Source organism: Sorghum bicolor, chromosome 5, assembly GCF_000003195.3.
Source record: "Sorghum bicolor cultivar BTx623 chromosome 5, Sorghum_bicolor_NCBIv3, whole genome shotgun sequence".
NCBI lineage: Eukaryota > Viridiplantae > Streptophyta > Magnoliopsida > Poales > Poaceae > Sorghum > Sorghum bicolor.
Genome location: NC_012874.2, coordinates 10208823 through 10224104, shown reverse-complemented (window position 1 = coordinate 10224104; position 15282 = coordinate 10208823).

Genomic DNA, 15282 nt, shown 5'->3' with positions numbered 1-15282 from the left:
CATAAGCTCAGTATGTAATGAGTTGCCCGCATACATAATTCTTCCCAGACCAGTTTGGATCACTGCACCTTCTTCATCTCGGATAACATACCCCCAGCCTCCAGTTTTATCCACGTCTCTGAACGCCCCATCAGCATTCACCTTCAGCAGACCTGAAGGTGGTTTCTCCCATCTCCTCCTTGTAGCCTGAGCTCTTGGGACAGATTGGATTATCTTCTGCAGCTTGGAGATTTCTATTGCTTGTCTTCCACTCAAATTAGCAATGTCATCCAGAGACCTTCTCCTCTTCCCTTCTCTAACTTGGTTTCGTTCCTGCCACCAATTATTCAGTAGAAAGCTAGCTTTTAACTGTAGCTCGTCACCCATTGTCAGCATTTTCTGAATTGCTTCTCTAGCTGTAGCACAATTCACCATATTCAGTCGAGTTTCTTCCAAGCCCATTCTACTCCACAGCTCTGGGACCTGCTTACATTTCAAGAATAGGTGAGCACCATCTTCGCCTTGTATGTTGCACATGATACACCGATCATCCTCCACCTGAACTCCTCGGTGTTTTAGATTTAGGCGCAGCGCCAGAGAATTATGTGCTAGTCGCCATAAGAAATGCTTCAGTCTGCTCGGCGCTTGCATATCCCAGATCAACCTCCAGACCTTCTCAGTGCCATCTCCATTGCTGGAGCTAGATGCTGCCCAATCGTTCTTGCTGCGACGATTCTGGTCATCACAAAAGACTCTATAGGCTGACTTTACTGAAAACAGGCCCTTTGGGTCATAGTGCCATGCCAGAATATCATCCATCTCCAGATGCACCGATATTGTGAGTATTTTTTGGACATCTTCCTCCCAGAAAATGACACGAATCATATCTTCGTCCCAGTCTTCTATCAATGGGTTGATCAACTCAGACACCCTCGTTAGAATGCTTCCACGTCTGGGCGTGATCGGCTTCCTGGTTACTCCCTGTGGCACCCATGGATCTTCCCAGATTCTGATATTATCTTCGTTGCCCACTCGCCAGACCACTCCCTTCTTCAGTAAATCCAACCCCCTCAAGATACTACGCCATGTATAGGACATGCTTGTTCTTGGTTTTGCATCCAGAACAAGCTCTTCTCTATAATACTTTGCTTTTAGGATTTTTGCACAAAGGGAATCTGGATTTTGAATCAGCCGCCATCCCTGTTTTGCTAGCATCGCCATATTGAAGGCATGGGCATCCCTGAACCCGAGCCCCCCTTGCTTCTTCGGTCTCTTCAATTTCTCCCAACTCAGCCAATGCATCTTATTCTCCTTATCATTCTGACTCCACCAGTATCTGCAGATTTGCCGACTGATCTGGTCACACACCTCTTTGGTGATATCGAAGCATCCCATTGCATACTGAAGGGTCGAGATGGCGGACTAGAGGGGGGGTGAATAGTCCTTTCTAAAACTTATTACGCCGGCTAACCGAAACAAATGCGGAATTAAAACTATCGGTCTAGCCAAGACTACACCCCTCTATCTAAGTTCTCTAGCACCTTGAAAAGATCCTAAACAAGCAAGCAAGGTGCTACCTTAGCAAGAGCTCACCTAACCAATTCTAGGAGCAAGGTCACACAAACCTATGCCACTAGTACTTTGCAAACAGGGGGAGCTCCTACACAAACTAGTGAGGCAAAGCGCGCAAAGCCTAAGCTCACTAGCAAGCTCAATAATAAGGCAACTAATGCCAAATTAGAGAGCGTAACTTACTTAGCTACACAAACTAAGCAATGTGACTAACAAGGTTACACAAACCAAATTAGTCACGCAAGGGAACTACTTCTAGCTACACAAGCAAGAAGGTAACTAGCAAGCTTGTAAGTGCATTCGCCCCCGGTGTGGGTTTTGATAATTAATGACAATAAAATTAGGAACTAACATGTCTATCAAGTGTAATCTACAGGTGTTAGTTCATTGATGGAATCAAACAAACACATTTGGTGAATCACAGCACCCCCAAAATTTCTTCATATAAGCGACGTTTCAACTCAAGAAGCTACCTAGTTTTATTTCTTGGTTGAGTTATAGGAAACGCCGCACTATCAAGAGGGATACAAATTGAGTCGGTAAGATGAGGATAAAGGTGCTCAGGTCAACTTAGGTCTTGCGCTTGAGAGACACACTTGCACACAAGAACTTCTGGAAAGTTCCTTCTCTGCCAGGGTGAGCCGGTAGTACCGGCCCTTAGGGCCGGTGGTACCGGCGGTGCCAGCTCCTCTCCTGAGTTTTGCGAGAAATTGAACTACCGGTAGTACCGGGCTTTGACCGGTGGTACCGGTGAAACGCCGGTAGTACCGGCTGGCAAAAATCCCGCAGAACTCATGTTTTGCGAGATTTTGCACTGCCGGTGGTACTGGCCATCCACCAGTAGTACCGGCGCTGGCCGGTAGTGCCGGTAGGCCTTTTTCTCGCATCTTTCTCAGCTTTCTCACGTTTAGATCTGGGGGCGCCGGTGGTACCGGTGTTTGCACCGGTAGTACCGGCTAGTGTTCTGTACTCTAGTATAAATAGCTCTCTCCTCTTTTCTAACCGTTGGCTTGATCATTCTAGCTACTCCACATCTGAGAAAACAGTCTCCAAGCTTTGTCTCACCCACTCTCTCTCCCTCTTGCTCCTAGACTTCATTTCTTGAGAGATTCGAGCTAGAGAAGTGAGATTAGAGAGTTGGGAGCATCGATCTGCGACTTGAGCACTCCGTTCCTCGTCTTGCCGGTTTGGTTTGTGTTTGTTACTCTTGGGTTCTTGGAACCCTAGCCGGCTAGGCGTTCTTCGTGGTTGCCCGTGTTGACTCATTTGTGAGGGCACCCCGAAGTGTTTGTATTACCCTTTGATTCTTAGTGGAAACATCAAGCTAACCTTTGTGGTTGCTTGAGGAGGAGACCTAAGTGGTCAGACCTTCGTGGTCACCTCAACAATGGGGACGTAGGTACTCCTAAGTGGAGATTGCCGAACCTCGGGAAAAATACCGTGTCTTGCTGTGGAGGTAGCTTTGACTACCCTTGCTTGTGTTCTTTGTGTTCCTCTTTCTCTTCCTTCTTTCAACAGGTAAACAAAGGTCGATCTACGTTGTGGTGAAGGATTAAGCTAAGGGGACTCCAACAACATCCTCTTCTATACTTAGGAAAGTGGGGTAAAACTCAGATCTGAAATCTAAGCACTTTATACTCAGATTTCATAGCTGTCCTAGGGAGTCGGTAGTACCAGCAGTTTGCGTCGGTAGTACTGGCTGTGTGACACCAGTAGTACCGGCCCAAACTGTCGGTGGTACCGACAGGCATTTGACTTCCGCAACTTGAGTTTTTGAGTTTTAGGTTTTTAAGATACGCCTATTCACCACCCCTCTAGGCCAATTAGATCCTTTCAATTGGTATCAGAGCAAGGTTCCTCGTACAAACGCTTCACCGCGTGAGGAATAACATTGGCCAAGATGGATCCAACAACTCAACAACAAATCGTTGAGCAAATCACAGCACAGATCACAACATCCTTGCAGCTGCAGCAGAAAGAGCAGATGAAGAAAATGCAAGAAGAGCTAGACAAGATGAAAGAACTCCTAGGTAAAAGGAGTCTTGAGTCGGATGGCGAAGGTGGAAATGAAGATGCTAGCAAAGGGTCAAAGACCTACAACAACATTGGGTTTGATTACAGCAGCTCAAGCAAGAATCCGACATTGCCGATGATCAATCCTGGAAAGCCACCTCCATTTGATGGTATAAGGTATACCGATTAGGCTCATAGAATGAAGTTGCATCTCATTGCCGCAAGATGCTGGGAAGTAGTGGACATTGGAGTGAATCCACGTCAAAATCCAAGTGAGTGGACTTCCGAAGATGAGAGAGACTTTCACCTCAATGCAACAGCTGCCACCCTGATTCTGCAATGCCTCACTCCGGAAGACAACAACAAAGTAAATGGTATGGTAAATGCTAAGCAGATTTGGGACACCTTGAAAGTGTCATTTGAGGGAGACAAAAGTGTAAGAGTAGGAAACATTGAGCTCTTGCAAAGCAAGATTGAGAACTTTTGCATACTTGAGGGAGAAACAACAAAAGCCATGTTTGATAGGTTTATGTCATTGATCAATCAAATTAGAGCACTTGGAGCAACAACATGGGATGACAACTCTGCAGCAAGAAAGATTTGTAGAGTGTATAGACAAAGAAACAACATGCTTGCATCCGTCATCATGGAGAAAGACAACTATCATACTATGACACCTCAAGAAATGCTAGCAAAGTTGATGCATCATGAAGTCTTGGATGATGAAGCAAAAGAAGCCTTAAATCAAAGAAAGAACATAGCACTCACAGCTTCACATGCAAGTGAATCAAGTCATTGCAACAAAGGATGTTGTGAGCATAAGCACAAAGAGGATGATGATCTTGATGAAGAACAAGCTATGCTAGTGGGAAACTACAAGAACTATTTAAGAATGAAGAAAGATAAGATGAGGAGATATGGAGGAAACAAGCCATATAGAAAGAGGTTTTGCTATGAGTGTGGTGACACCGGCCATCTTGCAGCAGATTGTCCCAATAAAGGAAAGAAGTCAAGATACACCAAACAAAATGACAAGAAGTACAAGGACAAGAAGAAAGGGGAAGCTCACCTCGGGCAAGAATGGCAATCGGACAGTGACAGTGATGATGATGACAATGAGAAGAAGAGCGTAGCTGCCATCGCCGTACAAGAGAGATCCTCCCCAAATAAGATCTTCACCAACGTTGTCTCATCCACAGCACTTATCTCCGACACCCACTCATCGCCTAGGCTGTTCGCCAATCTCTCCGATGACGATGATGACACTCCTACATGCCTTATGGCAAAAGGAGATAAGGTACAAGCTGACTCTTCTCCTCGATCCACTAGTAACTATAATAGTGATAATGAAGATGATGAAAACTATGCCAACAATCTCATTAAGAAATATGGTAAAGCTGCTGCAACTAAAATTCTAAAACTAATATACGCTAATGACAAGCTTGAGTCATGCATCGAGTCGCAAGGGGAATTGCTCCTAGAGGAAAGGGAGAAGAACCAAGGGCTCGAAGTATGTCTCTCCAAGGAAAAGGAGAGGGTTGAGAAATTGGGTGTGGAATTGTCTTTAGTCAAGGACTCCTATGAGCGATTGACTAAGGAACATTCCTCACTCAATGGATCTTTGGCTAGCCTAAAGACTAATCATAGTTTGGCTCAAGAAAGCCTCACAAGCTTGACAACAAAATATCATGAGCTTGAACTAAACTATGAAAAGCTTTGGACTAGCACCTCTACCATTTCCAAGGATTCAAAAGCCTCTACAAGTAAAAGCTGTGAAAGATGCATAAATGTTGATATAAATGCATGTCTCACTAATCTTGATGAGTTAGCCAAGAAGGACAAAGAAATTCAGAGACTGAACACCATTGTCAAGATTGGCTGCAAGTGCAAGGACAAGCAGCCGGTGGATGTGTTCAAGGCATCAAGGCACCCCATAATCAAGGATGGCCTCGGTTACAATAGGTACAATGGTAAGGCCAATGGAAGAAACATGATAAATGGGGTGGCTTGTGTGAAGTTCAACAAGAGTGTGCCTCTTGTTGACCTTATTGACAAAGTGAACAATGTTGTCACTCCTACAATCCCACTTGCAAGCAACAAGAACATCAAAAAGAAGCAAAGGGAAATGCCCAAGCAACAAGAGCCTATCTCACGCAATCATATCTGTGATTACATGTGTTGTTGGGATAAGGATGGCAAGATTGTTGTGAAGTATGTGGGCGCCCTCAAGAAGAGACAAATCTTGAGGAGTGTTTGGGTGCCCAAATCTTATGTGTCTAACCCCCTAGGTTCCAACTCGGGACCTAAAACAAAGGCTTAATCTTATCTTGTAGGTTTATTCCTCCGGTGGGCCAAGTTGGGTGCTCGATAGTGGATGCACAAATCACATGACCGGAGAGAAGAGCATGTTCACCTCCTTTCAACCAAATCAAACCACAAGTGAAAGGATTGTATTTGGTGACAATAGTAAAGGAGATATCCTTGGTTTAGGTAAAATTGCAATTTCAAATGATAATTCCATTTCGAATGTTTTGCTTGTGGATTCGCTGGGGTACAATTTGTTGTCCGTCTCACAACTTTGTGAGAAGGGTTACAATTGTCTCTTTACGGATAAGGGTGTGGAAGTCTCTAGAAGGTCGGATTCCTCTATTGCTTTTACGGGTCAACTAAAGGGCAAGCTCTATCTAATTGATTTTTTAGCTAGTAGAGTGGGGTCCGAGACTTGTTTAGTGGCAAAATCTAGCATGGGCTGGTTGTGGCATCGCCGTCTAGCCCATGTTGGGATGAGGAACTTGGCCGATCTTCAAAGAGGTGAACACATCCTAGGACTAACGAATGTTTCTTTTGAGAAAGATAGAATTTGCAGTGCATGTCAAGCGGGAAAACAAGTTGGAGCCAAGCATCCTGCGAAGAACATCGTGACTACATCAAGACCGCTTGAGCTTCTTCACATGGATTTATTTGGACCCAATGCTTACATAAGCATTGGAGGTAACAAATATGGTTTTGTAATTGTCGATGACTTTTCTCGCTTCACGTGGGTATTCTTTTTGAAGGACAAGAGTGAGACTCAAGGGATCTTCAAGAAGTTTGCAAGAAGGGCTCAAAATGAGTTTGAAGTAAAGATCAAGAAAGTGAGAAGCGACAACGGGACTGAATTTAGAAACACCAACATTGAAGCATACCTTGATGAAGAAGGCATCAAGCATGAGTTCTCGGTTGCATATACTCCACAACAAAATGGTGTGGTGGAAAGAAAGAACCGAACACTCATTGAAGCCACAAGAGCAATATTGGATGAATACAAGACCTCCGAAAAGGATTATTGGGCGGAAGCCGTTAACACGGCATGTCACGCAATCAACCGCCTATACCTTCACAAGCTGAGGAAGAAAACTGCCTACGAACTTCTAACCGGTAAAAAGCCTAAGGTGGATTACTTTAGAGTTTTTGGATGCAAGTGTTTCATACTTAATAAAAGATCCAAAAGCTCTAAGTTCGCACCAAAGGTTGATGAAGGGTTCTTACTTGGTTATGCTACTAATCAACATGGCTATCGTGTTTTCAATGAGACCACCGGTCAAATTGAAATAGCGGTAGACGTGACTTTTGATGAAAGCGACGGCTCTCAAAAGGAGCAAGTCAATGCTGAAATTTTAGGTAAAGAAGAGCCATCTCACCAAGTAATCAAAAAGCTTGCTACCGGTGATGTGAAACCCGTTGAAGAAGAAGAAGATGAAGCACACATGCAAATTTCTCGTGACCCAAACCTGCATCATGAGTCAACCAATACCCATGATGATGCTTCCACATCAAGAAGAGGTCATGACTCAAGAGAACAAGCTAAACAAGATCCACCTCAAGCACAAGAACCAAACCAAGATGGAGATCAAAACATTCAAAATCTAGACTCTCCAATCAACCAAGACCATGAAGATGAAGATGATGGTCCCATTCAAACAAGAACAGCAGTGCCTCACCCAAGAGTTCATCACTCTATCCAACGGGATCATCCCGTTGATAGCATTTTGGGAAACATACAACGAGGGGTAACACGCTCTCGTTTAGTTGGTTTTTGTGAACATTACTCTTTTGTCTCCTCCTTGTTGCCAAATAGGGTGGAAGATGCCTTGGCGGATCCGGATTGGGTGATGGCTATGCAAGAAGAGTTGAACAACTTCACTAGGAATGAAGTCTGGTCCTTGGTGGAAAGACCCAAGCAAAACGTGATAGGTACCAAGTGGGTTTTCCGCAACAAAGAAGATGAGTATGGTGTGGTCACTAGAAACAAGGCTCGGTTGGTAGCCAAAGGTTTCACTCAAATCGAAGGTTTGGATTTTGGGGAGACCTATGCACCTGTAGCTAGGCTTGAATCTATTCGTATATTGCTTGCCTTTGCTGCTCACCATGATTTCAAGTTGTTTCAAATGGACGTGAAAAGTGCATTCCTAAATGGCCCCCTCTCCGAAACCGTGTACGTGGAGCAACCACCGGGTTTTGAAGATCCACATCATCCTGATCATGTATACAAGCTGGACAAGGCACTCTATGGGCTTAAGCAAGCCCCTAGATCTTGGTATGATTGTCTCAAGGATTTCCTACTCAAACAAGGGTTTGAGATTGGGAAAGCCGATCCCACTTTATTTACTCGCAAAGTCAATAATGATATTTTTATATGCCAAATATATGTCGATGACATTATATTTGGTAGTACTAATGCGGACTTCAGTGAGGAATTTAGTAGGATCATGACCAAGAGGTTCGAGATGTCCATGATGGGGGAGTTGACGTACTTCCTTGGATTTCAAATCAAGCAACTCAAGGACGGCACATTCATAAGTCAAACCAAGTACACCACTGACATGCTAAAGAAGTTTGACATGGACAAGGCCAAACCCATAAAGACACCAATGCCAACAACCGGACATCTTGACCTTGATGGAGACGGCAAGGCCATTGATCAAAAGGTATATCGCTCCATGATTGGATCTTTGCTTTATCTTTGTGCATCTAGGCTTGATATTATTCTTAGTGTGTGCATGTGTGCAAGGTTTCAAGCTAATCCGAAAGAATGTCATCTTATGGCTGTTAAGAGAATCTTTCGATATCTTGTGTTCACTCCTAATCTTGGCTTATGGTACCCAAAGGGCTCCACTTTCACTCTACTTGGCTACTCCGACTCGGACTATGCCGGTTGTAGGGTAGAGCGAAAGAGTACATCAGGGTCCTGCCAGTTCCTTGGTAGGTCTTTGGTGTCCTGGAGTTCTAAGAAACAAAACTCCATTGCCCTCTCCACCGCTGAAGCCGAGTATGTGGCGGCCGACGCTTGCTGTGCCCAACTACTTTGGATGAAGCAAACCTTGAGAGACTTTGGTTGTGAGCAAAGCAAGATTCCCCTCTTATGTGACAATGAGGGGGCAATCAAGCTAGCTGACAACCCTGTGAACCACTCTAGAACAAAGCACAGACATTCGACATCACTTCCTAAGAGACCATCAATCCAAAGGAGATATCGCTGTGCAACATGTGAGAACCGAATACCAGTTAGCCGATATCTTCACTAAACCTCTAGATGAGTCAAGATTTTGTGCTTTGAGGCGTGAACTAAATATCGTTGATTCTCGTAACATGGGTTGATGTCTTGCACACACTTGTTTGATTAGAAAGGACAAACTTTTGTGAAAACTCTAGTGTCTTTCAAAATCTATTTTTCACATCTCAAGCATGGCCATTGTTTTGTAATGATTTGATGAAATCTGGCCATGACTGATTTGTTTTTTAAGTTTGCCACACTAGTTCACCATTAAGCACTGTTTTCATGCCCTGCCGGTGGTACCGGCGCCTAGCACCGGTGGTACCGGCTCCAGCCGGTGGTACCGGCCAAAGCCCGGTAGCACCGGTAGGCCAAAATCCCGCAGAATTTCTCTCGCAGGTCTCTGGCCCGCCGGTGGTACCGGCCCCTGAAGCCGGTAGTACCGGCAGTGCTTTTTACTGCGGTATATAAGCCCCCCGCAGTTATTTCTCTTTCCCTTATCTCTTCCCCACCCGCCCGTCCCTTTCTCTCTCTCCTTCTCACGGCGGCGGCGGCTCTTCTCTTTGCCCGATCTCTTTGCTCCTCCATCTTCGTCGCCCGATCTTTGAGGAGGACCTTGCCCTGGCCATGAGGGACGCGTGGAGGTCCTTGGTTGACCCCAAGACCCGTGGGTTTGCTTGGACTCGGCCCCCTTTCTTCGTGACGCAAGGTACATCTTAGTGTTGCCCGATCTCCCAATGTACCTATTTTTAAGCCGATTCCTCGCACTCCTTTCCTTATCTTAGTGTGTTCTTGCCTCTAGAATGTTTTATGCGCCTTTCCCATGGTCGATTTGGTCGATTGGAGGTGATTCCCTTGCTCCACGGTCCCGCCGGTAGTACCGGCCCTAGGGCCGGTCGTACCGGCCCCTGTGAGCAAGGCAGTTCCTCCCATCGCCTTGATCGATTTCTTGTTACACTCTAGTATGGCCTTGTAACGTTCTCTTGCTGCCCCTCTTTGTGGTGTTGTAGCATGGATTCCGGCAAGCGCAAGAACCCTCCTCGTGGTGCTCGTCCTCGCTCCAGTGATGCCGGTGGTCGGTCTGCGGACCGAGCGGTGCGTGGTCGTGGAACCCCTTCTCGCAGTTCGGGTGCGGCTGGTGCTTCCACTGGTGATGAGGGCATTCCTGCCCCTCTTCACACCCACACCGTCCCGTGTCCGCCTCCTTCTCATAAAGCTAGAGTTCGAAGCCAAGCTGTGCCTGATCCTGTGCAAGAGGAGGGCAGATCCATGGACCCCAATGTCCTTCGTCGCTCCCCTCTGCATCTCAGTGAGGTTGGTGCTCGCCGGACTCTCCAATGGCATCCTCAGTTCAATGCTCATGTCCGGAGGCCCTCTATTCCCTCTGGTACGCTGCCCCGATTTGGTATTGATTACAAGAAGCGTCTTGTGGACTTAAGAACTCAGCGCAGCGAGAACCCGTACAAGTTCATCAAGTTTGAGGGAGTTGAGGAGAGGTTTTGGTCTCAGTTTCACAATGACTTTTATGAGTCCGTCCTCTACAAGGGCAGCAAAGCCACCAAGAATGGACCCCTTTTTCAGCACAAGTATGTGGTCCTCAAGTCCTTACAAGATTTCAATCATCCGGAGGTCACTGCTTTGATTAACAGGCTTGAAGAATGGCGCATTCTTCCTCTTATGACCCTTGAGAAGAATTGGAATGAGGAGATCATCTTTCAGTTTTGGGCAACTTTGTGGGTCGATCAAGCTTCTAGGGTGCTGCATTGGATGACTCAAGGTGTTCACTATCGCCTTGATTTTATCACTTTCTCTCGTTTGCTTGGTTTTGATCACTTGGATCGAGATGCACCCCGGCTGTCTACCATTTTTGCTGAGGGGATTTCTGAGGCTGACCTTGATGCTGCTAAAATGTACAAGCCAGGAGCTCATCCGGATCTCAAGACCACTCACCTGAAGCCTTACTTCTATGTGCTGAACAACCTGATCCGCTACACCATTGACCCCAAGTTTGGAGATTCCATTCACCTTCGTCAAGATGCTCCTAAGATTTTGGCTCGCTTTGGTGCTAATGGTGGCCGCTTTGGTGTCTCGGATTTCATGTGGAACAAGATTGCTGATGTGTCCGAGGATCCCAACAAGTACCTGCCCTATGCTCCATATCTGATGCATATTATTGAGCAAGTGACTGGCATGCAGTTCTCGCACCCTTGCATTCATGCTCCGGTCCGTGCCAAGCACTTGGGTGCTCCTCATGCTCCTCCTCTCAGTCCTGCTGGTGCTGCTACTCCTGGTGCTGCTACTCCTGGTTTTGCCACTCCTGCTGGTGCTGCTGGTGCTCAAGGGGAAGCCATCCCTCCTCAGGACAGCGGTCGTGGGCGCCGTAGTCCTACCCGTCATGCGCTGCAGCGGTTCTTCTCCTATTTTTGCTATTGCCAAAAGAAGACCGATCAGCGTCTCCGTCGTCTTGAGGAGAAGGCAGCTCTTCCTCCGTCCTCTCCTCTTCGTGAGTTCCAGGACCCCTATGCTGAATATGATAACTTGCATCGGCCTTCTGTTGGTGAAGATGAGGAGCAGCAGGATCCTCCCTCTGCTTTTGATCCATTCTATGGTGGTGGGATTCCTGCTGGTTTCTCCATGGAGGACACCGAGGCTGGTTTTGCTTATCAGGATATCTTTGGGGCTGCGGACGATGTTACCAGGGCCTCTGTTTCTGTTGCACCCCCTCATGAGCAGTCCACCTCAGCTGATCCTCATGGTAAGGGTCCGTTGCGTACCTTCATCGACTACAGCGACGACGACGACGACCTTGGTGGTGGTGACGAGTAGTCGTTCTAGCTCTCCCTCGCAGCCTACCCTTTTTGGCACTTGCTGCCAAAGGGGGAGTGTTAGGCTTATATTTGCTGTAATAAGTTAGTTGTTGGTGCCCGTCTTAAACTTTCCTGGTGATGAACTATGTGTGGTGAACAAGAACTACGTTGTGTGATGGATGATTGTAAGCTAAACACTTTTATTTCTCGTTATTTCCTGCTTGTGTTAGCTTCTTTAGACTTTTGTTGGTACAATGTTGTTTTTGAATGGTTATTGTGAGTTCCTTGGTTCTTGCACAATCATTCAAATTCTTCTTTTACTCTTTGTGATATATCCTGTCATACGCATCACGGTTTATTTCTTGTCACACACACACTCTTTTAGGCACCCCACGGATTGCAAAATTTAGGGGGAGCTTGATCTTAATGTATGCCATCTTGATAGTAATCAAGATTTGAAATTCCAAATTCAATGCATACATTAAGGGGGAGCCCAACCTAATTTTTGGAATTCAAAAGCTCTACTTCTTTCAATCTTTTATAAGCCTAAGTTGGTTGTCATCAATTACCAAAAAGGAGGAGTTTGTAAGTGCATTCGCCCCCGGTGTGGGTTTTGATAATTAATGACAATCAAATTAGGAACTAACATGTCTATCAAGTGTAATCTACAAGTGTTAGTTCATTGATGGAATCAAACAAACACATTTGGTGAATCACAGCACCCCTAAAATTTCTTCATATAAGCGACGTTTCAACTCAAGAAGCTACCTAGTTTTATTTCTTGGTTGAGTTATAGGAAACGCCGCACTATCAAGAGGGATGCAAATTGAGTCGGTAAGATGAGGATAAAGGTGCTCAGGTCAACTTAGGTCTTGCGCTTGAGAGACACACTTGCACACAAGAACTTCTGGAAAGTTCCTTCTCTGCCAGGGTGAGCCGGTAGTACCGGCCCTTAGGGCCGGTGGTACCGGCGGTGCCAGCTCCTCTCCTGAGTTTTGCGAGAAATTGAACTACCGGTAGTACCGGGCTTTGACCAGTGGTACCGGCTACCGCCGGTGGTACCGGTGAAACGCCGGTAGTACTGGCAGGCAAAAATCCCGCAGAACTCATGTTTTGCGAGATTTTGCACTGCCGGTGGTACCGGCCTTCCACCGGTAGTACCGGCGCTGGCCGGTGGTACCGGCCCAAGGCCGGTAGTACCGGTAGGCCTTTTTCTCGCATCTTTCTCAGCTTTCTCACGTTTAGATCTGGGGGCGCCGGTGGTACCGGTGTTTGCACCGGTAGTACCGGCCAGTGTTCTGTACTCTAGTATAAATAGCTCTCTCCTCTTTTCTAACCGTTGGCTTGCTCATTCTAGCTACTCCACATCTGAGAAAACAGTCTCCAAGCTTTGTCTCACCCACTCTCTCTCCCTCTTGCTCCTAGACTTCATTTCTTGAGAGATTCGAGCTAGAGAAGTGAGATTAGAGAGTTGGGAGCATCGATCTGCGACTTGAGCACTCCGTTCCTTGTCTTGCCGGTTGGGTTTGTGTTTGTTACTCTTGGGTTCTTGGAACCCTAGCCGGCTAGGCGTTCTTCGTGGTTGCCCGTGTTGACTCATTTGTGAGGGCACCCCGAAGTGTTTGTATTACCCTTTGATTCTTAGTGGAAACATCAAGCTAACCTTTGTGGTTGCTTGAGGAGGAGACCTAAGTGGTCAGACCTTCGTGGTCACCTCAACAACAGGGACATAGGTACTCCTAAGTGGAGATTGCCGAACCTCGGGAAAAATACCGTGTCTTGCTGTGGAGGTAGCTTTGACTACCCTTGCTTGTGTTCTTTGTGTTCCTCTTTCTCTTCCTTCTTTCAACAGGTAAACAAAGGTCGATCTACGTTGTGGTGAAGGATTAAGCTAAGGGGACTCCAACAACATCCTCTTCTATACTTAGGAAAGTGGGGTAAAACTCAGATCTGAAATCTAAGCACTTTATACTCAGATTTCGTAGCTGTCCTAGGGAGTCGGTAGTACCAGCAGTTTGCGTCGGTAGTACTGGCTGTGTGACACCAGTAGTACCGGCCCAAACTGTCGGTGGTACCGACAGGCATTTGACTTCCGCAACTTGAGTTTTTGAGTTTTAGGTTTTTAAGATACGCCTATTCACCCCCCCTCTAGGCCAATTAGATCCTTTCAAAGCTACACAAGCTAACTAGTTACAAGAGCAACTACACAAGCACAAATATATGAATGTAAAAACAAGCTTGTGTTAGGGACTTTGAAACCAACGGGAAGAACAAAGTTGACACGATGATTTTCTCCCGAGGTTCACTTGGTTGCCACCAAGCTACGTCCCCGTCGTGTCGACCAACACTTGGTGGTTCGGCGGCTAAGAGGTGTTACACGAACCTCGTCCCCACTAGGACACCGCAAGAACCTACCCACAAGTGAGGTAGCTCAATGACACACACGATCCAATAGAGTTGCTCTTTGCGATCCCCGCGGGGTGAGCACCGTACCCCTCACAATCTCTTCTCCGGAGCACCGCACAATCTCCTTGCGTGCTTCGACGGAGTCACAAGCCACCAAGCCGTCTAGGAGGTGGCAACCTCCAAGAGTAACAAGCACCACCGGCTTGCAACACGAACACCTAGTGCCACTCGATGCAATCTCTCTAAACGCACTAGAATCACTCACTCGCTATTGATTCGCACTCTTGCAAGCACAAGTGAGTTAGAGGCTTTCCTAGCACTCCCCAAGCATGGACACTAAGTCCCAAAGGGTGCTCAGCACCGGCCAAGGCCGGCCACCACTCCTATTTATAGCCCCAAGGGCTAAACTAGCCGTTGCCCTTTCACTGGGCAAAACACGCACTACAAGAAATCAGTCATCTTTTGACATTTGACATTAGTCCTAATACCTTGAAAATAAGTCATAAGTTATCATTTGTGACTCCAAGTTGACAAAAAATGAAATGTCAAAAGATGGCTGCCTTTAATGACAACTTATGACTTTTAGGGGGTAAAGTCATAGCATTATGACTTTGATTTAGAAAGTCACAAACACTTATGACAACTGATTTAAAGTCATAGATTTCTTGGACCTAAAGCACAATTTGGCAAGTTTAAGCCCACATAACACACAGGCTTATAATGGGTCATTCCTATTATTTGGGCCAGGCACGTTACATGTTTTAGCGCTTTATTGGCCTATTTACAATTGTATAAATTTTGGCCCATGCAATTTTTTTAGGAAGGATTTTTTTTCAGTCCAGCCCACATCACTTTTTTAAGCCCATGCACATACAATCAATATAGTCAGCCTACATGTTGTATCTCATTACCATCGAGATAATTAATTAATACAATTATTGAAGTTACATACCCACAACATTGCCACAAATA